This window comes from Canis lupus, chromosome 26 (assembly GCF_048164855.1).
Source record: "Canis lupus baileyi chromosome 26, mCanLup2.hap1, whole genome shotgun sequence".
Classification (NCBI taxonomy): Eukaryota; Metazoa; Chordata; class Mammalia; order Carnivora; family Canidae; genus Canis; species Canis lupus.
Window position 1 is genome coordinate 13,920,174 of NC_132863.1, and position 15,210 is coordinate 13,935,383.

General features: G+C 43.1%; 1 protein-coding gene and 1 pseudogene across 1 annotated transcript in view; both read right to left on the reverse strand.

The window, feature by feature from the left end:
* SLX4IP (SLX4 interacting protein) overlaps positions 1–15,210 on the reverse strand; it is a 184,526-nt gene that overhangs the window by 74,151 nt on the left and 95,165 nt on the right.
* LOC140618081 (RNA-binding protein EWS pseudogene) lies at positions 930–3,240 on the reverse strand (annotated as a pseudogene).

Genomic DNA, 15,210 nt, shown 5'->3' on the forward strand with positions numbered 1-15,210 from the left:
TTGGCATGCTCTGGGGATGAAAAAAAGAGTCTAATAAGCAGAAACAGAGCAATGTTGGCAGATGAGGCCAACAGGGCAGGTCAAGGGGGAACCAGAAGACCTGTAGGCTGCAGAGCTCTCTCAGGTAGGTGTGGCACACATGAGCTGGCAGGGAGAAATCATGGAACCATGAAGAATGGGTTTAGAGCCACCCCAAAAGCCCAACTAAGAGACAATGGACGTTGATGGGTGAAGATTTGAGAGAAACTCAAGAGAAAGAAGATGTGGTTGGGTGTAGGAGGAGGAAGAACAAAGATGATGTCCTACGCACGTGAGTAGTTTCAACCATGCCCGTGGGTCTGTCCACAGGCAGCTTGTCCAGATGGATCTGCTCTGTCACTGGCATTTTATACTCACCTGTAATCAAGGATTTAAGGCAAGCTGGGTTAACAAGGCAAAGATTAAAAATAGAGGAAATAAGAAAAACAAAGGTCGAAACATAAAATGAAGCCGATGGTAGTAGGTCTGCACAAAATTCCCACCACTGTCAGAGGTCTCTGCAATACTTGGCTCTGAGTTTGCTAGTTTCCAATGTCAAAAAACAAAAGCCAGAGTCCAAAAGATGAGAATGAATCAGTACTGAGGATAAGTCAATATTCCTTTTTTTTTTTTTTTTAATTTTATTTATTTATTTATTTATGATAGAGAGAGAGAGAGAGGCACAGACACAGGCAGAGGGAGAAGCAGGCTCCATGCACCGGGAGCCCGATGTGGGATTCGATCCCGGGTCTCCAGGATCGTGCCCTGGGCCAAAGGCAGGCGCCAAACCGCTGCGCCACCCAGGGATCCCAATATTCCTTTTTTTTTTTGACTGTTTATAAACATTTGGAATTTTATTAAAAAAAAAAAATCACAACCATGAACATTGTTACAGTTAGAGGCCCTCTTGGTTCTCCACAATGATACTGAGCATGCTCACAAGGGGTTCCCATTGTTTAGTCTTTAAACAACCATCTTTAAAAGAAGGAAAAAAAAACTCGGCACACTACCATTTAACTTGTTTTAATGTTTCTTCACAAATGGTGAAAAATACTAAAGTACAGACAAGGAATAATCATAATGTTGTGGCCAACATTATAAATATGGAATTATAAATTTAAAACATTTTCTGGTTTAAAAAATAAATCTGGTAGTCAATGCAACTCTGCGGGGTCTCTGCATCTAGCAGGGCTGGTCTCTGCGCTCCTGACGGTGCTCGCCTTTATCCATTTTTCCAGGTCCTCCACGCCCGCCTCTTCTTCCTCCCATCTGTTCCATCAAAGGTCCAGGGGGCCCACAAGGACCGCCTCGTTTTCCTCCGCCAAAGCCACCTCGGTCCATGCCCCGGCCACCACAGAAGCCCCCTCTGTCTCCACCGCGGCCACCTCTGAACATCCCACCGGGACCACCGCGGTCCATGAGGCCACCTCTTCCTCCCCGCATGCCACTAGGGCCGCCTCTGCCACGGTCACCGCCCGGGGGCGGGAAGGGTGGTGGAAGGAAGCCTTCAGGCTTCGGGGCCTTACACTGGTTGCATTCTGTTCTCCAGGCGAAGTTCTGGTTTCCACACCCCGGATTGGGGCACTGCCAGTCCCCAGCTCGGTGCTGGACGTTTCCTTCTCCAGATGGGTTCCCTCGGGAACCCCGGGGTCCTCTAGGGGGAAAGCCACCTCTGTCTCCTCCACGGCCTCCCATGCGACCCATGGGGCCCCCAGGACCTCCTGGGCCCCCTGGACCTCCACGGAGTGGCGGTGGCATCCCTCTGCCCTCACGGGGAGGCATACCACCCCGCATGCTGTTCATTGGAGGTTTCTTCCGAGCAAGAGAAACCTTAACTTTGCTTCCTTGAAAATCTTTCCCATCAAACCACTCCACAGCAGCCTTGGCAGTTGGTGGGTCTTCATAGGATACTGTAGCATCACCTTTGGGCTTTCCTGTTTCCTTGTCCAAGTAGATATGGATCATGGGTTGTCCGGTTCTCTTGTTCATCTTAACAACTCCACACTGCTTAAAGAAGTCAGCCAGATCATCTAGAGTCACATTGTCATTTAAGCCTTGCACATAAATTGCACTGTTGTCAGAGTCTTCATCTGGATCTACAGGTGGGCCTAGATCAAGATCTGGTCCTTCATCCATGGGTCCACCAGGCTTATTGAAGCCACCTTGCTCTCCAGCACCCATTCCACCGCGTCCTCCTCCCCGCCCACCTCTGCTCATGCCTCCACGATCAAATCCCCCTCTTCCCCTGCCCTGGTTATCAGGGCCACTCATGCTCTGGTTCTCTCCTGGTCCGGAAAATCCTCCAGACTCCTGCCCATAAACACCCATGCTACTGGGGTGGTCCTGTCGGAATGAACTCTGCTGCCCGTAGCTGCTGCTCTGTTGGCTATATTGACTTGGATCCTGGCTGTAGGATCCAGTTTGGGGGGGATAACTAGTGGGCGGCTGCTGCCCATAGCTGCTTTGTTGACCATAGCTACTCTGCTGTCCATAGCTGCTCGGCTGCCCATAGGTATTCTGCTGAGAGTAACTGCTCTGATCATAACTAGTCGGCTGTGTAGAGGAGTAGCCGGTAGGAGGATAAGATGGTGGTACTGTAACTGGCTGCATGGGGTAGCTCCCAGGTACCTGGGGATAACTGTAGTTACTATGTCCATATCCTAGGCTGGGCTGGTTGTAACCCCCTGTGCTAGATTGAGGTTGACTAGTCTCAGCGGGTTTGTTACCATCCTGTGGTCTTGCAGGTGCGGTGGCTGCTGGCTGCTGCCCATAGGCTGGGTAAGCAGGCTGAGTGCCATATGCAGACTGAGCTGCATAGGAGGCCTGGGTGGTAGTGACCGTAGCAGTGGTGGTATCATAAGCACCAGTGCGATACCCCTGGACAGGCTGACTGTATGCCTGGGGGGCAGTTGGAGTAGTATAACCAGCAGGAGGCTGTCCATAAGAAGTTGCATAGGCGGTCTGCCCATAGGTCGCAGTGGTCTGAGCCTGGGTACAGCTGACATCAGTGGGCTGTCCATAGGTTCCATAACTCTGCTGCCCATATGCTTGGGTGGTCTGTGCATATCCTTGAGTTGGTTGGGCGGTGTATACACTGTAGCCCTGCTGGGCTGCAGCTTGGCTGTAGATACTGTAATCCATGGACGCCATTTTCTCTCCTTCCCTCTCGTTCTCTCAACGTCCGTCTCCCTCTCGCTTTCCCTCTCGATAAGTCAATATTCCTAAATATTACATCTAGAAAGACATTTCTTTTGAATGTTTTCATGAGAAAACAAAAACAAAAAAACATGGTAATTCTCTTCTTGGAGTATCAACTTTACTAAAAGGTTTTAAGGAACATATTAAATATTTTCATATCAAAATAAAGTGCCTGTATGTTACAACATGAAATTTAAAAGTCATGTGGTTTTTAAAGAAAAAGCATAGTTTACAGAGTACCTATGTTCTAAGCATTGGGTTAATAAGCTTTACCGATAGTATTCAATTTAATCCTCACTACTAGCCTATAAAAGAACACAACTGTTACTCACATTTTATAGGTAAGGAAGAGGAATCTGAGAAAGTAAGGACTAGTTCCAATATTATACAGTCAGTTAAGTGACAGACCCAGGAATCAAATCCAAATCTGACTCTAAAAGCCCACTGCCATGCATTACTTTGAATAAAACATCCTCTCTGCAGAAGGCCACTGAGAACTTTCTTCCAGAAGCCATGTGGAGGCACAGTTAAGGCTGCCTAGCCTGAAACCCACCCCACTATAGCTATTCCCTCTAGGGTGGGCACTGATAGCCGTATCTATCCATTACTGCCAGGGGACTGAACCAAGGATTCCAAGCAGAGTCACTCAGCTCCCTTCCCTAAGCAGAATGACTCACTCTGTGCTAGAAGAGCACTAAAAGTTCAGATGCTGAAGTTGCCAAAGTGGGATGCCATCTTAGGATAAGAGGGCAATGTAATGGCAAGAGCCGCATTGCAGAAGGACTGGGGTGGGAGGGCCGGTTAGGGAGAAGGCAGGAGCAAAAAGAGAAGGGAAAGAATGCAGCAGAGCACTAGGGCAATAAATCATACTGAAGGTGAGGCAGTGGGGAGGGAGGGCAGGAACAATGGTCCCTGGACAGTAACAATCCTTACCCAGAGTTAAAGCAGAAGAAAAGTCAGCACAAATCTTTTGTTGATTTAACCCCCTTGGCCTGCTCCTTATTACAATACTCGCCCAAGGAATCCAAGCTTGGAGTTTACATTCAAGAAAAGCAAGCAGCGTACCTTTAGAATGGCATATACAATAAACCAGCAGGCAGGTAAGGGGAGGAGAGAATAAAGAGCCTTTCCATTGGGATATACTGTATCCTTAATCTAACTGGGAAAACTTAAGCATGAACAAATGGGCAATAATAACAGTTAAGATTCATTGAGCATAGAGTTTATGCCAGATACTGTGTGAAGCCCTGTCTGTACATTATTGCATCTGATTCTCATGACCCCAGAGAGTCATAAATGATTACCAGTCAGTGTTCTGGAAACACTGAGAAACTTAAGAGCTCTACTCTCTTTTACTTTTAGAAGATCCCTGGTGATCACGGCTAGGTTTTGTTTGGTGTGGTGCCTTGCCAACCTGGCAATCCTTGTCAGGCCAGGTAGAAGGAACACTATGATCTTAGTAACAGAATTAGGCACAGCCTGAATTCAAGAACACAGCACACAGAGAAGGCCTGAAGAAAGCCCTCTGATGACAAACAGAAGGGCCTAGTGCAGGAAATCCAAGATCACGAATCTCTTCTGATGAAGTCCCAGTTTCGGAGGGGTGAACTACCTCCCTTCTCGAGGTGTCAGTTTCCCTGTGTGTAAAATGAAGGGCCACAACTAAGATCTCCTTCAAGGTGCCTTCCGCTTTAAGATCCCACCTCCTGGTTGTATTTCCGTTTACAACCATTGTTTGGATTCTATTTGCACACATGTGCCCTGATGTATAGATTATGAAAGAGCCATGCTGAGTCTGGTGCATTGTCTCATCCTGCATCAGTTCACTATGGGCCACACAAGCGCAATAGGAAAAATCCTAGCAACCAATGAGTCTTTCCCCTGAGCATTCTCTGACATCCTTCAGGCAGGAATAAGCTCCTGTTTGCTGCCACAGCACTTTATTCATGATTCCGCTGTGGAATCACCACAGGCTGTAAACATATGGCTGCATACATCCACTTCCCATGGGCTGCCTTCTGTTCCCCTTGGGTGGTCACTGCCCCAAACTGGGCCTGGCACGGAAAGAACAGTGGAGAGTGTTAAATGAATTTGAAAAAAATACATCAATGATAAAAATTACTTTAAGTGTCTGCTTTATTCTCTGCCTAGGAGGGATTACCTCTCTCTTAACTGCACCCTGTCTTCAGAATAAGAAACACCAGAGAATCAATCTTACGGTTTACAACTAAGGTTGCCTCATTTATGAACATAATATTGTCACCCCAGAAAACAGGCAGTGATGCCCAGTCCTCCGTGCCATGCAATTATTTTACCACCTTCCAATCAGGCAGAACGATCTGCAAAACCCTGGTTGACCGTGTGAATTCAAACCCATTAAAGGGTTTGTGTGGGGGCTTCCTTGGTTGCTAATAGATGACTAGCCCTTTGAGCTCAAGTTTTACGGGCTGAAAGGGATGCAGGGGAGGAGGTGACCTGTCTCAAGTGAAAAGGAATCAGAAGAGGAGGGAGTTTCTCTCTCCTGATTGGTGTCTGTTATGGGGCCTCTGGCTACAGATCAGGGATGTATACTTTACCAGTCACTTGTTTGTTTTTCTTAACAGATTTACTGTTACAGTTGGGGAAGAAGCAAGTCAAAAAAGAATGAGAAAGAACACAGAAAAGCAGAGCTAATGGATTTGATGACAAGGAGGGAAAAACAATAAGGGACTGATAAGACAATTTATCTTTCGTAAATTGTCTCTGGTCCCCTCCTAAGAAAGAGTTGGGGGTTTTGGCTTAGAGTGCTCAGAAAGTGGCTCACAGTCTTTCTGGGTGAAATTTGGGAATGGAAGTAAAGCTCTGCTGGGAATAAAGCAAAGGGTAATTAAGGTGGTATATATTATAAAACGATGCTTAAATTGGACATACGCCATTGGCACCTTTAGGTAGCATTCGAGGCTAAATCACAGACTCAAACCCACCATCACAGGAAGAATACAGTTAGCAAAAAGCCCTCAGCCACTCCTTTGGAATGGTAAGGACTGACTTCACTTCTTTAGACACTTTCCCTGATGATTTTCCAGAACTTATTCTTTCAAAAGTAACCAGGAGGCAATGTATTCCTCAGAGGACTGGCCTGAGGTGTGTACGAAGCCTGTGCAGAAACGAGGAGCACAATGACTGGGGCCAGGACAGACCTGACTTTAAATCCCTGCCCTGAATCTCAATTCTCCCAGGCCAGGGGAAGTTCCAGCAATGCAATGGGGACAGCAATGAGAAAGACCTTATGGCGGTGTCTGAACATGAAATGTGGGCATGCAGGTGCAAAGCTGTAGCACAGCGCCAGCCATACCAAGAGTTCAATGGGTTGTTTTGGGGTTTCCCCCCACTCCAAAGGTAGAATTTGCCTCAAATTCCAGGGCATATTCAATGAACTCTGAACTGGCAGTTCCATAAGATTTACAAACAGGGCACAGGTTTCCATCTATTCCTACTAAGAGCTAATAAATGCCTCATAATTCCTTCATTCGGTTTTATTTGGGCTACACACTGCTTCTTAGAAGAACAACAGATGGCTTGTATCATGGCAGATTACAAAGCAAAAGTATGAATTCTCCTCTCGCATATTTACGCAACAGAGAACATGAAATGAAAAGATAATCTGAAATAAATTATTATGCATTTGTCTATAGGGAACGTGCCTTGAAAGCACTGTAAGTGGCTAGAAAGACAAGCAAGTTCATAGTTAGCAACATTCAGGCCATCGGGAGTGTGTTCAGGACCAATTACTGCCAACCACTTAGCAATTCGAAAATGGAATTTGATAAACAATAGGGGTTTGGTCCCTACAAATTCCCCTCACAATTTTATTTAGCATATGTGTTATCAAGAAACTTTGGAATGTGAGTTTGATTTTGAACTTTCTAAAAATTAACATCTTAGAAAATACTTTTTTCATATCCCTGAAGAATCTTGATGTTCTTCTGTGTCAAGAAGAATAAAAGCAGTGTAGCCTCTGAGTTAAAAGAAACTTGAGACCAATTATAAATGAATCAGAATGAAAAAAAGAAGGAAAAAGAGAAACTCTGTAAATATTCCTCTACTGATCAATGCCCAGAATTCGTGGATTGTTCTAAAGGGTCATCAGTCCTGGAGGGAAATTCCTTGAAAGAGGAAGAGACATACAGGATAGGCAGCACAATTTTCCAACTTCCTTAGTGTGGGGGACAGTTTTTGATGATACTCTGGTGAATCTGAGTGACTTAGAGGAATTCTGTTTATTTGGTTAACTGTAAAATAATTTTAGGAATCCTTCACATCAGTATGTTTTCTCTGGAATCCTCTCATCTACTTTCAGATATAATAATAGGACTTGCCAGGTAAAGTTACAAGGCACTCTCTGTTCAATCTAGGTGCCATTTCATTTTTTGTGGAGTATAAATATCGTGCACATATTTGTTGATTGATATGTTGATAAAGGGGGCTAAGTTGCTCTTCTAAACTAGGTCCGAGTAAGCAGTGCTTCCAACGCCAACTTAAAGAGGCAAAGATAAGGCTACATGTAACCTTTACAGGAGGGCAAAAAAAAAAAATGCAAGTATAGGGCTGCAAACCAAAACACAACCTCAGGGTGAGGACTTCCTGAGGCCTATGACATACAAAAAGCTTCCACTTCAGCACGGCTGCAGGGTTACCAGAGTTTCAGAGACCCAACCAAGTCACATGAAAGCCTCATCTCTGCTGTTAGCCATACTTATTCTCCTGGTTCTGCCAGCTCAGGATAGGAATCTGTGTGCACAATGCTGAGGATATTTACCCACTGGAGCCTAGAAAGAGAGCCCGGGCTCTCAAAGTACTAGGAGCATCAGCACCTCCTGGAGCTGGGACGCCTGGGTGGCTCAGTAGAGCATCTGCCTTTGGCTTGGGGCGTGATCCCAGGATCCAGGATGGAGTCCCGCACTGGGTTCCTGCAGGGAGCCTGCTTCTCCCCCTCTCTCTCTCTAATGAATAAATAAAATCTTCAAAAAAAAAAAAAAAAAAAAAAAAAGAATCTCCTGGAGCTTGTCTGCTATACAAATTAAGACTTACCCAACTTTAGGGATACCTGCGTTTAACAAGTTTTCCAGGTGATTCTAGTACACAATCAAGTTTTAAGAACCACTGCTATAGGGCAGCCTGGGTGGCTCAGCGGTTTAGTGCTGCCTTCAGCCCAGGGCATGATCCTGGAGGCCCAGGATCAAGTCCCACATTGGGCTCCCTGCATGGAGCCTGCTTCTCCCTCTGCCTGTGTCTCTGCCTCTCTCTCTCTCTCTCTCTCTCTCTCTCTCTGTGTCTCTCATGAATAAGTAAAATCTTAAAAAAAAAAAAAAAAAAAAAAACCACTGCTATAGGCCATTGAGTCTTCTTGAAGATTACTTGTGGCATTCTCAGTACAATACAGGAACTTTTTGGGAGGTGACAATAAAAAGGAAGAAAAATCTAATCAGGTTTTACCATGTAAGACAATGGAATGTGGCAACCAACACACTGTGAAATTATTACAATTCTAAAACTTATAAGAACATCACAATTTATCACAATGATAAAATAATACCCTTAAAGTTGTAAGAAACTCAAATTATGATTTTCCTTAGAAAGAAAACATAAAAACCCTGTAGAGGTGAATATGATGTGCAGCCAGGGTTGAGAACCACAGATATAATAATGCCTTGCTGAGAACCTTAAAAAACTCACCTCTGGCTTAGGATGATAAAGATGGTGACAAAAATCCAAAGGGAAAACAGGACCTATCTGCCACACTGAGATCAAGTCTTAAGCAGAAATAGAAAGGAAGGAGATCATAAGCCCCAAACATGGGAAGGTTATACAGTGGCACTTCAGTCCTTTAAATGAAGTCAGCTCACTGGGTTGGAGGGAACCTGTCCCAGGGCACAAGCAGGATGGGCACTTAATAGGGCTCAGCCACAGAGATGATGAGGGGTACTGCAGTTGCAGTGAGATCCTAGAGAGGGGGGCAAATGACACTGCAATTTGCAAAAGGGGAGAAAGATAGATTTCGCAACTATAAACTTAATCCCTAATCCCTTAATCCAGATTATTGAGGGGATCTGGAAGAAAACCCAAGGTACATAAAACTAACTACATTCTCTTCATAAAAAGGTTCCCAGACTGCAATGACTGGTGTAATGTAGCTGACAAGGTAGGTGTGAACCTCAGCCAGGAATTAGGCAGTTTCCCATGATGTCCTCTTGCCTGGACCACTCCACCAGAAGAGCTTCTGTTAAGATTACCGATGATCTTCATGTAACCAAGTCCAGTGGTTGGTTCCTGGTCCTCATGTTACTTGACCTCTCAGTGCCATCTAAGAAAGTGGTTCTTTCACTTGCCCCTGGAAACCCTCACTTCTGGGATGCTCTGCTTTCCTGGTTCTCCTCCTTTTTCCCTGGCCACTGTTTCTCAGTCTCTTCTGCTGGGTCCTCCTCATCACACTGAATCTAAACTGACCAGACAGAGCTCAGTTGTTAGACCTCTCCTCCTATCTCCACATTTCAATTCATATGCTGATGACACCTAGTGTTCCTGCTCCAGCCCCGACCTCCATTGAGCTCCACGTGTATACATCCAATTGCCTACTCTACATCTCCATTTGTCTGTCAAACAGGTATCTACAACCTAACAAGCTCAAAACCAAACTGTCTATATTTTACCCTCAAAAGCTGCTCTCACCAGGTGTTGCTAAGCTGGCTTCATAATGACAACTCTGTTCTCCCAGTTGTTCAGGTCCCAAACCGTGGAGTGATCTTTAATGTCTCTCTTCTTTCATAGTCTAAACCTAACCTATTAACAAAACCGTAATAATTCTACTTCCAAAAGGGCTGCCTGAAACACAAAAGGAGCTCAATAAATATTAATGAATGAATCTCTGAATGAACAATTGAATACTGAAAAAAAACCAGAAAAATAGGGGTAGAAGAAACAATGATTAGGTATATTCATAACCAGTTCAACAGCCATAACCATAGGAGCCATGAATGCTAAAGAACAACATGGAGGGAGATGGGAGGGATATGGTAAAGAGCTTTTTCCTTGACTCTGATCTTGGTCTGCATTCTTGGCAGTGATATGGAAGAAGGTATGAGAATACAGTGGCAACAAAATAGGTGGATGATACTGCAAGGGATGGAATAGTGAATATCTGGGTTGGCAAAATGATCTGGAGGAAAAAACAAAACAAAACAAACAAAAAACGGTATCTCTGTGACTCACAGACACTTAAAATCAGGTTATGAGGATGAGTTAAAGAAAGTAGTTAGATCAATCTAACTAAATGGAATGTAACAAGGATATATGTAAGGGCCAACCTCTGGCTCCAAAAAACTAACCACCTGAGCACAGAGGTACTCTTGATTAAGAGTCAGCCCTATGAGTGGGCAGTATCATGCTGTGCCAGTCAATGATGGCAACTTCATTTAAGGTTACTTTAACAGCAGCAGCTAGAATACATATTATGATATAGCTATGTTTTATGCATTTAGTGTTCAATTAGTTTCAATGTACATATTGAGACAAACTGTATTAGAATGACACATAAAATCATATTATAAGGATCAACTGAAGAAAGTAGAATGATTAACTTTTTTAAAAAGAAGCCAGAATATTAACAGCATCTTTAAAGGTGGAAAACAATTCTTTTAGTTCTTTAGGGCCTTAAGAAATAGAGAACCAGATGAGAGCAGAGAAACCACATGAGCAAGACTTTCTGACAGGAAAATGATATGCCATAGGAGGTCGGTGTGCTCACCACCCAACCCAAGAGATCAAAGCATGAAGCACTGAAATAGATAACAGAGTAATACCTCACTGTTATCATAGGTCACTGGTCTGATTGTGAGGAGTGATGAGAATCACACAGGAAAGGACGTGCTACTACTGACTTGCTCCATTTTATCAATTAGCCACTTAACCTATCCAAGGCACCATCACTTACTGGTTTGGAGTTTTTTTAGTGTACCCAAAAATACAGGCTTTCTGGCCTCAAGAACCAGAGAACTTGTCTTCTAAGAGACATCTTAACAAGGAAAGTTTGGGCTTTAGAATCAGGCCAATGATTGCCCCAAGGCTGGCTGAACCTTTTCTAGTCACATGGTTGGGGCAAGTTTTTCAGCCTTTGAATCTTAATCCTCTTGTCTGTAAAATGGGGTTAGGGTTCTCACAGAGATGTTGTTAGGATTAAATTCAAAGAGAATAAAATAGAGTACAATGACAAATAGTAGTTAACCAATAAATTGGGAGTAGTTAACAAATAATGGTTTCATTCTTCTCAGTCTCAGTATCCCAACTAATGAGAGTCACAAAACTGACCAACACTGCCCAAAAACTTTCCTTGGTGACATAAATGTTTTTTTTTTTTTTTAAAGATTTTATCTTTAAGTAATCTCTACACCCAACATAGGGTTCAAACTTATAACCCTGAGATCAAGAATCACATGCTCTTCCAAATGAGCCAGCTGGGAGCCCCAGAAATGCTCTTTATCTGTGCTGATACCTTAGCCACAAGTCTTAAGAAGGCCTGAAATGAGGCTAGTGCCAATTCTGAATTTTATTTCATTCTAATTAATTTAAATTGGTTGATCTGGGCAACCCCGGGTGGCTCAGTGGTTTAGCGCCGCCTTCGGCCCAGGGTGTGATCCTGGAGTCCCATGTTGAGCTCTCTGCATGGAGCCTGCTTCTCCCTCTGCCTGTGTCTCTGCCTCTCTCTCTGTGTGTCTCTTATGAATAAATAAATAAAATCTAAATAATAATAATAATAATAAATTGGTTGATCTGCAATTAATGTATTCACCTGAATAGCTGCAAGCAGCTAATGGCTACTATACTGGACAGCAGAGATACTTCCTTAAAGTGACTCTGAGTTCAGAAGTCCTGGTTCTATTATTTTGGTGAGAGAATAAAACCAAAAGAGCAAAACAACATCAGGAACCCCATTATAGGAAGTGCCCAGTGATGCAAGGGGATTCCCATCCCGCAGGGAAATCCAGAAGGCTCAAGACTGCATGTGAGGGAATGATAGGGACTAACCTGGGAGATTTCGATGAACTTTACCAAGGATGGTGCTGATCCAATAGAACTATTTTATGTAAAGGTGTTTTCCTTGTAAACAGAAAATGAAGCAATAAAAACTGTTACTGCCAATTAGAGGATTAAGAAGTTTAAGTTTCCCCTTCACCTCTCACCCCTTTCACTGTGACCTGCTTTATCCAATCAGAGAACAAGATTCAAGGAGCATTCTTAAAATTATTATTGCAGTCATAATAATCATTCCTAATCCCATGGCTTTCTCCAAGAATGAACCTTTGAAGCTTGGTGAATTTCCCCCTTCCTACTCTGCTCTGCTTCTCAGAGCTCAGGACACAATCTCTTAACTACTCTCATCACTACTTCATCAAGTTTCTACAAAATGAGCAAGAGTTCAAAGGGAATTTTCAACCAATTCATGCCTAAGGCAGGAAATTGAAATACCAAGTGGAATAGAAGAATGTTAGACAAACACAGGCGAAGTCCACTGGTGAGAGCCTGAGTTTTTTCTCCCTACCCCGCCCCAATCCATTTCTAAAGAATCACAAAGAGGAATAAAGGGAGGTGGTTAATTGGTCACAGGACTTGTTTAGAGCCACCTCTACTTTCCTTTTCTAATTGACTGCTGGGAATAACGCCCTCTTCAAGGGCTGCTTCGAGGGGAAACGTGCTGGGACAGGAGACCTACTGATGAAATGGCTTCAGAAGCAGAAGATCATTAATTAAGAATATTGAGAGTGAGGCTGAAAGCTTCGTTGGAACGAGCGGGAGGCACAACTCAGTATCAGCTGCGACCTACACATTAGCAATTAAGCCTGGTGAAGGCTCTCAGTGGAAAGTTACAGCTCCCAGGCATTCCTCCTTGGATGAGTGAAGAGTCTCCTGAGGCAACTGAACTCTGAAGACTATAGATAGCATTGGCTCTACAGTACTATTTCCAACATCCACTATTATATATATACACATATATATAGACTCTACAGTACTATTTCCAACATTCATACACACACACACATATATCTTTGATTTTCAGGATTCATTGTCTTCTTTTTTTGTTGTTTGTTTTGTTTTGTTTTTGATTCATTGTCTTCTGAGCACCACTACCCTCAGCCTGAAATACTGTCTCTTAAATCTGAGCATGTATCAGATTCACCAAGAGGGTGTATCATAAACGCAGATTGCAAAGGCTCACCCCTAGAGTTTTCTGATTTCACAGGCTTGAGATGGGGCCCAAAATTTGCATTTCTAACACACTCATGGGTGATGGAGATGCTGATGCTGCTGGTCTAGAGACCATACTTTGAGAATCAATGGCCTAGAAATAGGGGTCTGCAACCCTGGCAGAACCCTACAATCATTTGGGGGAATTTTTAAAGATTATGTTTAAATTCTACCCCAGACAAATTAAATTAGATTCTCTCAAGATGGGGCCTGGACACCAATATATTTTAAAAGCTCTCTATTTGATGTGTAATATGCTAGCTGGTTTGAGAACCATTACAGACAAGATCACCTTCAAACTATTTAAATCTGGAGATTACATACACTCTTACAAACCAGAGACAGGGAGGCCGACCTGGGATCTGCCTGATTCCACTTATCCTCAGTGGTAATATTCACTGGGCATTTTTTCCCCCACAAACAAAAGTATAATAATCCTCCTTGCACCAGCAAACCACATATTCTCATTCTCTCTGCACAAGAATTCTCTGAAGATTTACTAATTACAGAGATTAAAGATCTATGAACACTGGTAAGTCTGCTAATCCTCTAAAAATATTGTAACAATTGATAAATTATGAAATGAGAATCCTATAACGAGATAAATAGCACATAACAATTCTTAAACATTTAAAATCATCTAACATTTTCTTTCCCTCAATCTTTCTCCTCAAATTCATTTTCCTTCTTTGCAAATCAGATTGTGTTACCTCATTTCTACACATCATTTGCCTGCTTCTTCTAGTCTTCCCTCATTAATAATGACAAGTATAAAGTTGAGTTATTCTTATGAAATAGTTTTATGATACCTGCTCCTAATTTAACAAAAAAGGGAACTAAATATTTTTCTTGGTGAGAAGAAAGAAGTTAAATCAAATTATTTTTGGTATGCTCCTCCTGATTAACTCTGCCTTGGGCATTAGCCCTCAACAGGAAACCTATTTCCCACCCTGAATTCCTCAAATTCAGGAACTTTCTGGTTAAAATACACCGTGTGTCCTACATCAGTACCTACTGATTAAGTGTGACAGTGCAGTGTACCTCCAAGTAATAAGGCTAAAGAAGAAGGAATATACCATTCATAATCCAGAAGTGTGGTTCCCAGGCAAAATCACCATCTTTCCACCACCTGTCTACTCCCAATGTGCAATGTCTGGTGACATTTAGTGTTGTCACAACTGACACCTAGTGGGATAGAGTACAGAAAAGCTGCTAAACAATCTATAATGCACAGAATAGCCCACAAGAATCACCTGGTCCATGTCATTAATGCCCAAGCAGAAAAACCCTGCTCCAGAAATTGCTATATGAAGCCAGCTAATCTCTCAGGCATTAGAGGAATTTGCAGGAATCTGTGGCCAGCCAGGAAGAGGAAGAAAAAGAGGGGCAAATGGTCCAGAGTCAAAGAAGTACTACAAAATGCCCAGCCAGAAGAGAGAGCTGAGACTGCTGCTCATCTTGCCAAGTATCTAGAAGAAGAAGGTCCTCTTAGCCTTGACCTTGCCAGATTTTGTCAATAAGGGCTTTTTTAAAATATACGGTCAAAGGTTTAATTTGAGAAAATGATTCAGTTCCATGATTCATCACCTGGCCAACTGACAGACTACCCCTCACTCTATGAAGCATTCTTATATCACTATTAACTTTTAACAAGGTCTAAACTGATAAATGAATGAAAGAAAGAATAAATGCAGGAATTTTGAACAGATATTTTAG